This window comes from Oncorhynchus keta, unplaced genomic scaffold (assembly GCF_023373465.1).
Source record: "Oncorhynchus keta strain PuntledgeMale-10-30-2019 unplaced genomic scaffold, Oket_V2 Un_contig_13914_pilon_pilon, whole genome shotgun sequence".
Classification (NCBI taxonomy): Eukaryota; Metazoa; Chordata; class Actinopteri; order Salmoniformes; family Salmonidae; genus Oncorhynchus; species Oncorhynchus keta.
The window spans coordinates 95,001-102,500 of record NW_026278432.1 but is presented as its reverse complement, the minus strand read 5'-3'; the positions used below and the strand labels follow the sequence as shown (position 1 = coordinate 102,500).

At 44.2% G+C, this 7,500-nt stretch overlaps 1 pseudogene; it reads right to left on the bottom strand.

Moving 5' to 3' along the window:
* Window positions 1–7,500, bottom strand: part of LOC127918280 (TGF-beta receptor type-2-like) — a 67,650-nt pseudogene that overhangs the window by 3,420 nt on the left and 56,730 nt on the right.

Below are 7,500 nucleotides of genomic sequence, written 5' to 3'. Positions count from 1 at the left end.
TGACAGTGTCATAACTGTCATGTTTACATCAACAACAACACCCGTTACCTCTCACCTGTCTGACTGTTGACAAGGCCGTCTACTGACAGTGTCATAACTGTAATGTTTACATCAACAACAACACCCGTTACCTCTCACCTGTCTGACTGTTGACGAGGCTGTTGACGTCTACTGACAGTGTCATAACTGTAATGTTTACATCAACAACACACCCGTTACCTCTCACCTGTCTGACTGTTGACGAGGCCGTCTACTGACAGTGTCATAACTGTCATGTTTACATCAACAACAACACCGTTACCTCTCACCTGTCTGACTGTTGACAAGGCCGTCTACTGACAGTGTCATAACTGTAATGTTTACATCAACAACAACACCCGTTACCTCTCACCTGTCTGACTGTTGACGAGGCCGTCTACTGACAGTGTCATAACTGTCAATGTTTACATCAACAACAACACCCGTTACCTCTCACCTGTCTGACTGTTGACAAGGCCGTCTACTGACAGTGTCATAACTGTAATGTTTACATCAACAACAACACCCGTTACCTCTCACCTGTCTGACTGTTGACGAGGCCGTCTACTGACAGTGTCATAACTGTAATGTTTACATCAACAACAACACCCGTTACCTCTCACCTGTCTGACTGTTGACAAGGCTGTCTACTGACAGTGTCATAACTGTCATGTTTACATCAACAACAGGACCCGTTACCTCTCACCTGTCTGACTGTTGACAAGGCCGTCTACTGACAGTGTCATAACTGTAATGTTTACATCAACAACAACACCCGTTACCTCTCACCTGTCTGACTGTTGACGAGGCCGCCGTCTACTGACAGTGTCATAACTGTAATGTTTACATCAACAACAACACCCGCTACCTCTCACCTGTCTGACTGTTGACAAGGCCGTCTACTGACAGTGTCATAACTGTAATGTTTACATCAACAACAACACCCGTTACCTCTCACCTGTCTGACTGTTGACGAGGCCGTCTACTGACAGTGTCATAACTGTAATGTTTACATCAACAACAACACCCGTTACCTCTCACCTGTCTGACTGTTGACGAGGCCGTCTACTGACAGTGTCATAACTGTAATGTTTACATCAACAACAACACCCGTTACCTCTCACCTGTCTGACTGTTGACAAGGCCGTCTACTGACAGTGTCATAACTGTAATGTTTACATCAACAACAACACCCGTTACCTCTCACCTGTCTGACTGTTGACAAGGCCGTCTACTGACAGTGTCATAACTGTAATGTTTACATCAACAACACCCGTTACCTCTCACCTGTCTGACTGTTGACAAGGCCGTCTACTGACAGTGTCATAACTGTCATGTTTACATCAACAACAACACCCGTTACCTCTCACCTGTCTGACTGTTGACGAGGCCGTCTACTGACAGTGTCATAACTGTAATGTTTACATCAACAACAACACCCGTTACCTCTCACCTGTCTGACTGTTGACGAGGCCGTCTACTGACAGTGTCATAACTGTCATGTTTACATCAACAACAACACCCGTTACCTCTCACCTGTCTGACTGTTGACAAGGCCGCCTACTGACAGTGTCATAACTGTCATGTTTACATCAACAACAACACCCGTTACCTCTCACCTGTCTGACTGTTGACAAGGCCGTCTACTGACAGTGTCATAACTGTAATGTTTACATCAACAACAACACCCGTTACCTCTCACCTGTCTGACTGTTGACGAGGCCGTCTACTGACAGTGTCATAACTGTAATGTTTACATCAACAACAACACCCGTTACCTCTCACCTGTCTGACTGTTGACAAGGCCGCTACTGACAGTGTCATAACTGTAATGTTTACATCAACAACAACACCCGTTACCTCTCACCTGTCTGACTGTTGACAAGGCCGTCTACTGACAGTGTCATAACTGTAATGTTTACATCAACAACAACACCAGTTACCTCTCACCTGTCTGACTGTTGACGAGGCCGTCTACTGACAGTGTCATAACTGTAATGTTTACATCAACAACAACACCCGTTACCTCTCACCTGTCTGACTGTTGACAAGGCCGTCTACTGACAGTGTCATAACTGTCATGTTTACATCAACAACAACACCCGTTACCTCTCACCTGTCTGACTGTTGACGAGGCCGTCTACTGACAGTGTCATAACTGTAATGTTTACATCAACAACAACACCCGTTACCTCTCACCTGTCTGACTGTTGACAAGGCCGCCTACTGACAGTGTCATAACTGTAATGTTTACATCAACAACAACACCCGTTACCTCTCACCTGTCTGACTGTTGACGAGGCCGTCTACTGACAGTGTCATAACTGTCATGTTTACATCAACAACAACACCCGTTACCTCTCACCTGTCTGACTGTTGACGAGGCCGTCTACTGACAGTGTCATAACTGTAATGTTTACATCAACAACAACACCCGTTACCTCTCACCTGTCTGACTGTTGACAAGGCCGCCTACTGACAGTGTCATAACTGTCATGTTTACATCAACAACAACACCCGTTACCTCTCACCTGTCTGACTGTTGACGAGGCCGTCTACTGACAGTGTCATAACTGTCATGTTTACATCAACAACAACACCCGTTACCTCTCACCTGTCTGACTGTTGACAAGGCCGTCTACTGACAGTGTCATAACTGTCATGTTTACATCAACAACAACACCCGTTACCTCTCACCAGTCTGACTGTTGACAGGCCGTCTACTGACAGTGTCATAACTGTAATGTTTACATCAACAACAACACCCGTTACCTCTCACCTGTCTGACTGTTGACAAGGCCGTCTACTGACAGTGTCATAACTGTAATGTTTACATCAACAACAACACCCGTTACCTCTCACCTGTCTGACTGTTGACGAGGCCGTCTACTGACAGTGTCATAACTGTAATGTTTACATCAACAACAACACCCGTTACCTCTCACCTGTCTGACTGTTGACAAGGCCGTCTACTGACAGTGTCATGTGTCATAACTGTAATGTTTACATCAACAACAACACCCGTTACCTCTCACCTGTCTGACTGTTGACAAGGCCGTCTACTGACAGTGTCATAACTGTAATGTTTACATCAACAACAACACCCGTTACCTCTCACCTGTCTGACTGTTGACAAGGCCGTCTACTGACAGTGTCATAACTGTAATGTTTACATCAACAACAACACCCGTTACCTCTCACCTGTCTGACTGTTGACAAGGCCGTCTACTGACAGTGTCATAACTGTAATGTTTACATCAACAAACACACCCGTTACCTCTCACCTGTCCGCTGTTAGCTAGATCATCCACTGTCATGGTGTTATCCAGTCTGAGCCCCAGTCCAAAGTCACACAGACAACAGGTCAGATCCTGCTTCACCAGGATGTTAGAGCTCTTCAGGTCGCGGTGTACGATGGGCACCTTGGGCCGCCCGCAGGCCGTGTGGTCACTGTGAAGGTGTGCCACCCCGCAGGCCAGGGACCAGCCCAGACCCCGTAGATCCTCCCAGGAGACCAGGTTACGGGTCAGGTACTCCTGAAGGTTTCCTCGGGGGTGGAAGGCTGTGATCAGCCAGTACTGCTTCGACATCTACAACGGACAAAAAGACACCAACAGAAACGGTTAGAAAGGGTGTTGGGAACAATTAGCTTAAAGTGGTCTGTTTGTTTGCCTGGCGACCGGAGCTCTTTGCTCCTGCCTGACGCTAAGCCACGCCCGCGGACCCGAGCTCTTTGCTCTTGCCTGACGCTAAGCCACGCCCACGGACCCGAGCTCTTTGCTCTGCCTGACGCTAAGCCACGCCCACGGACCCGAGCTCTTTGCTCTTGCATGACGCTAAGCCACGCCCACGGACCCGAGCTCTTTGCTCTTGCCTGACGCTAAGCCACGCCCACGGTCCCGGCTCTTTGCTCTTGCCTGACCTAAGCCACTCCCACGGACCCGAGCTCTTTGCTCTTGCCTGACGCTAAGCCACGCCCATGGACCCGAGCTCTTTGCTCTTGCCTGACGCTAAGCCACGCCCACGGACCCAAGCTCTTTGCCCTTTCCATGACGCTAAGCCACGCCCACGGACCCGAGCTCTTTGGTCTTGCCTGACGCTAAGCCACGCCCACGGACCCAAGCTCTTTGCCCTTTCCATGACGCTAAGCCACGCCCACGGACCCGAGCTCTTTGCTCTTGCCTGACGCTAAGCCATGCCCACGGACCCGAGCTCTTTGCTCTTGCCTGACGCTAAGCCACGCCCACGGACGGGAGTTTCTTCTCCACAGTGAGTCTGGATCTGAGTTCCTACCAGACGATTTATAAAACGCAAACACATTCTAACTGTTCTGATTGGTCCAGAAAACCGGACGGGTTGGGCCAGAGCCAGAACACACGTGGGTAAAGGTGGCTATGACACCTCTGATTGTAATCCCTTCAGTAAAGTGCAACAAAGATAACATAGGCTGCGATTAGGCCAAAGAAGTGCACTACATATGTAAGGAATAGGGTTCCAGCCCTGGTCTAAAGTAGTGCACTATGTAGGGAATAGGGTGCCAGCCCTGGTCTAAAGTAGTGCACTATGTAGGGAATAGGGTGCCAGCCCTAGTCTAAAGTAGTGCACTATGTAGGGAATAGGGTTCCAGCCCTGGTCTAAAGTAGTGCACTATGTAGGGAATAGGGTTCCAGCCCTGGTCTAAAGTAGTGCACTATGTAGGGAATAGGGTTCCAGCCCTGGTCTAAAGTAGTGCACTATGTAGGGAATAGGGTTCCAGCCCTGGTCTAAAGTAGTGCTATGTAGGAATAGGGTTCCAGCCCTGGTCTAAAGTAGTGCACTATGTAGGGAATAGGGTGCCAGCCCTAGTCTAAAGTAGTGCACTATGTAGGGAATAGGGTTCCAGCCCTGGTCTAAAGTAGTGCACTATGTAGGGAATAGGGTTCCAGCCCTGGTCTAAAGTAGTGCACTATGTAGGGAATAGGGTTCCAGCCCTGGTCTAAAGTAGTGCACTATGTAGGGAATAGGGTTCCAGCCCTTGTCTAAAGTAGTGCACTATGTAGGGAATAGGGTTCCAGCCCTGGTCTAAAGTAGTGCACTATGTAGGGAATAGGGTGTCATTTGGGATGGAACGAAACAGGGACGCTACACTACCTTTCTCTCCTCTGCTGTGAGGAAGTGGAGGACGTTGTCGTGGCGAAGGTTGATGTCGGAGAAGATGTCCTTCTCGTTCTTCCACGATGCGTACTCTTCCTCAGGGAAGATCTTCACGGCCACCGTCTCATACTGGTCCGACGAGGAGCCGGGCTGCCTCAGCTTGGCCTTGAACACCTCAGCGAAGCGCCCCTTACCCACCTAATGTAGGTATAATATACAGTAAATCTGGTTATAACCCTTACCCACCTAATGTAGGTATAATATACAGTAAATCTGGTTATAACCCTTACCCACCTAATGTAGATATAATATACAGTATATCTGGTTATAACCCTTACCCACCTAATGTCGATATAATATACAGTACATCTGGTTATAACCCTTACCCACCTAATGTAGATATAATATACAGTAAATCTGGTTATAACCCTTACCCACCTAATGTAGATATAATATACAGTATACCTGGTTATAACCCTTACCCACCTAATGTAGGTATAATATACAGTAAATCTGGTTATAACCCTTGCCCACCTAATGTAGATATAATATACAGTAAATCTGGTTATAACCCTTACCCACCTAATGTAGGTATAATATACAGTACATCTGGTTATAACCCTTACCCACCTAATGTAGGTATAATATACAGTAAATCTGGTTATAACCCTTACCCACCTAATATAGATATAATATACAGTAAATCTGGTTATAACCCTTACCCACCTAATGTAGGTATAATATACAGTAAATCTGGTTATAACCCTTACCCACCTAATGTAGATATAATATACAGTACATCTGGTTATAACCCTACCCACCTAATGTAGATATAATATACAGTAAATCTGGTTATAACCCTTACCCACCTAATGTAGATATAATATACAGTAAATCTGGTTATAACCCTTACCCACCTAATGTAGATATAATATACAGTAAATCTGGTTATAACCCTTACCCACCTAATGTCGATATAATATACAGTAAATCTGGTTATAACCCTTACCCACCTAATGTCGATATAATATACAGTAAATCTGGTTATAACCCTTACCCACCTAATGTAGATATAATATACAGTACATCTGGTTATAACCCTTACCCACCTAATGTAGATATAATATACAGTATATCTGGTTATAACCCTTACCCACCTAATAATATACAGTAAATCTGGTTATAACCCTTATCCACCTAATGTAGATATAATATACAGTAAATCTGGTTATAACCCTTACCCACCTAATGTAGATATAATATACAGTAAATCTGGTTATAACAAATACCCACCTAATGTCGATATAATATACAGTAAATCTGGTTATAACCCTTACCCACCCACTAATGTAGATATAATATACAGTACATCTGGTTATAACCCTTACCCACCTAATATAGATATAATATACAGTACATCTGGTTATAACCCTTACCCACCTAATATAGATATAATATACAGTACATCTGGTTATAACCCTTACCCACCTAATGTAGGTATAATATACAGTAAATCTGGTTATAACCCTTACCAACCTAATGTAGATATAATATACAGTAAATCTGGTTATAACCCTTATCCACCTAATGTAGATATAATATACAGTAAATCTGGTTATAACCCTTACCCACCTAATGTAGGTATAACATACAGTATACCTGGTTATAACCCTTACCCACCTAATGTAGGTATAATATACAGTATATCTGGTTATAACCCATACCCACCTAATGTAGATATAATATACAGTAAATCTGGTTATAACCCTTACCCACCTAATGTAGATATAATATACAGTAAATCTGGTTATAACCCTTACCCACCTAATGTAGATATAATATACAGTAAATCTGGTTATAACCCTTACCCACCTAATGTAGATATAATATACAGTAAATCTGGTTATAACCCTTACCCACCTAATGTAGGTATAATATACAGTAAATCTGGTTATAACCCTTACCCACCTAATGTAGATATAATATACAGTAAATCTGGTTATAACCCTTACCCACCTAATGTAGATATAATATACAGTAAATCTGGTTATAACCCTTACCCACCTAATGTAGGTATAATATACAGTACATCTGGTTATAACCCTTACCCACCTAATGTAGATATAATATACAGTAAATCTGGTTATAACCCTTACCCACCTAATGTAGGTATAATATACAGTACATCTGGTTATAACCCTTACCCACCTAATGTAGATATAATATACAGTAAATCTGGTTATAACCCTTACCCACCTAATGTAGGTATAATATACAGTATATCTGGTTATAACCCTTACCCACCTAATGTAGATATAATATACAGTAAATCTGGTTATAACCCTTACC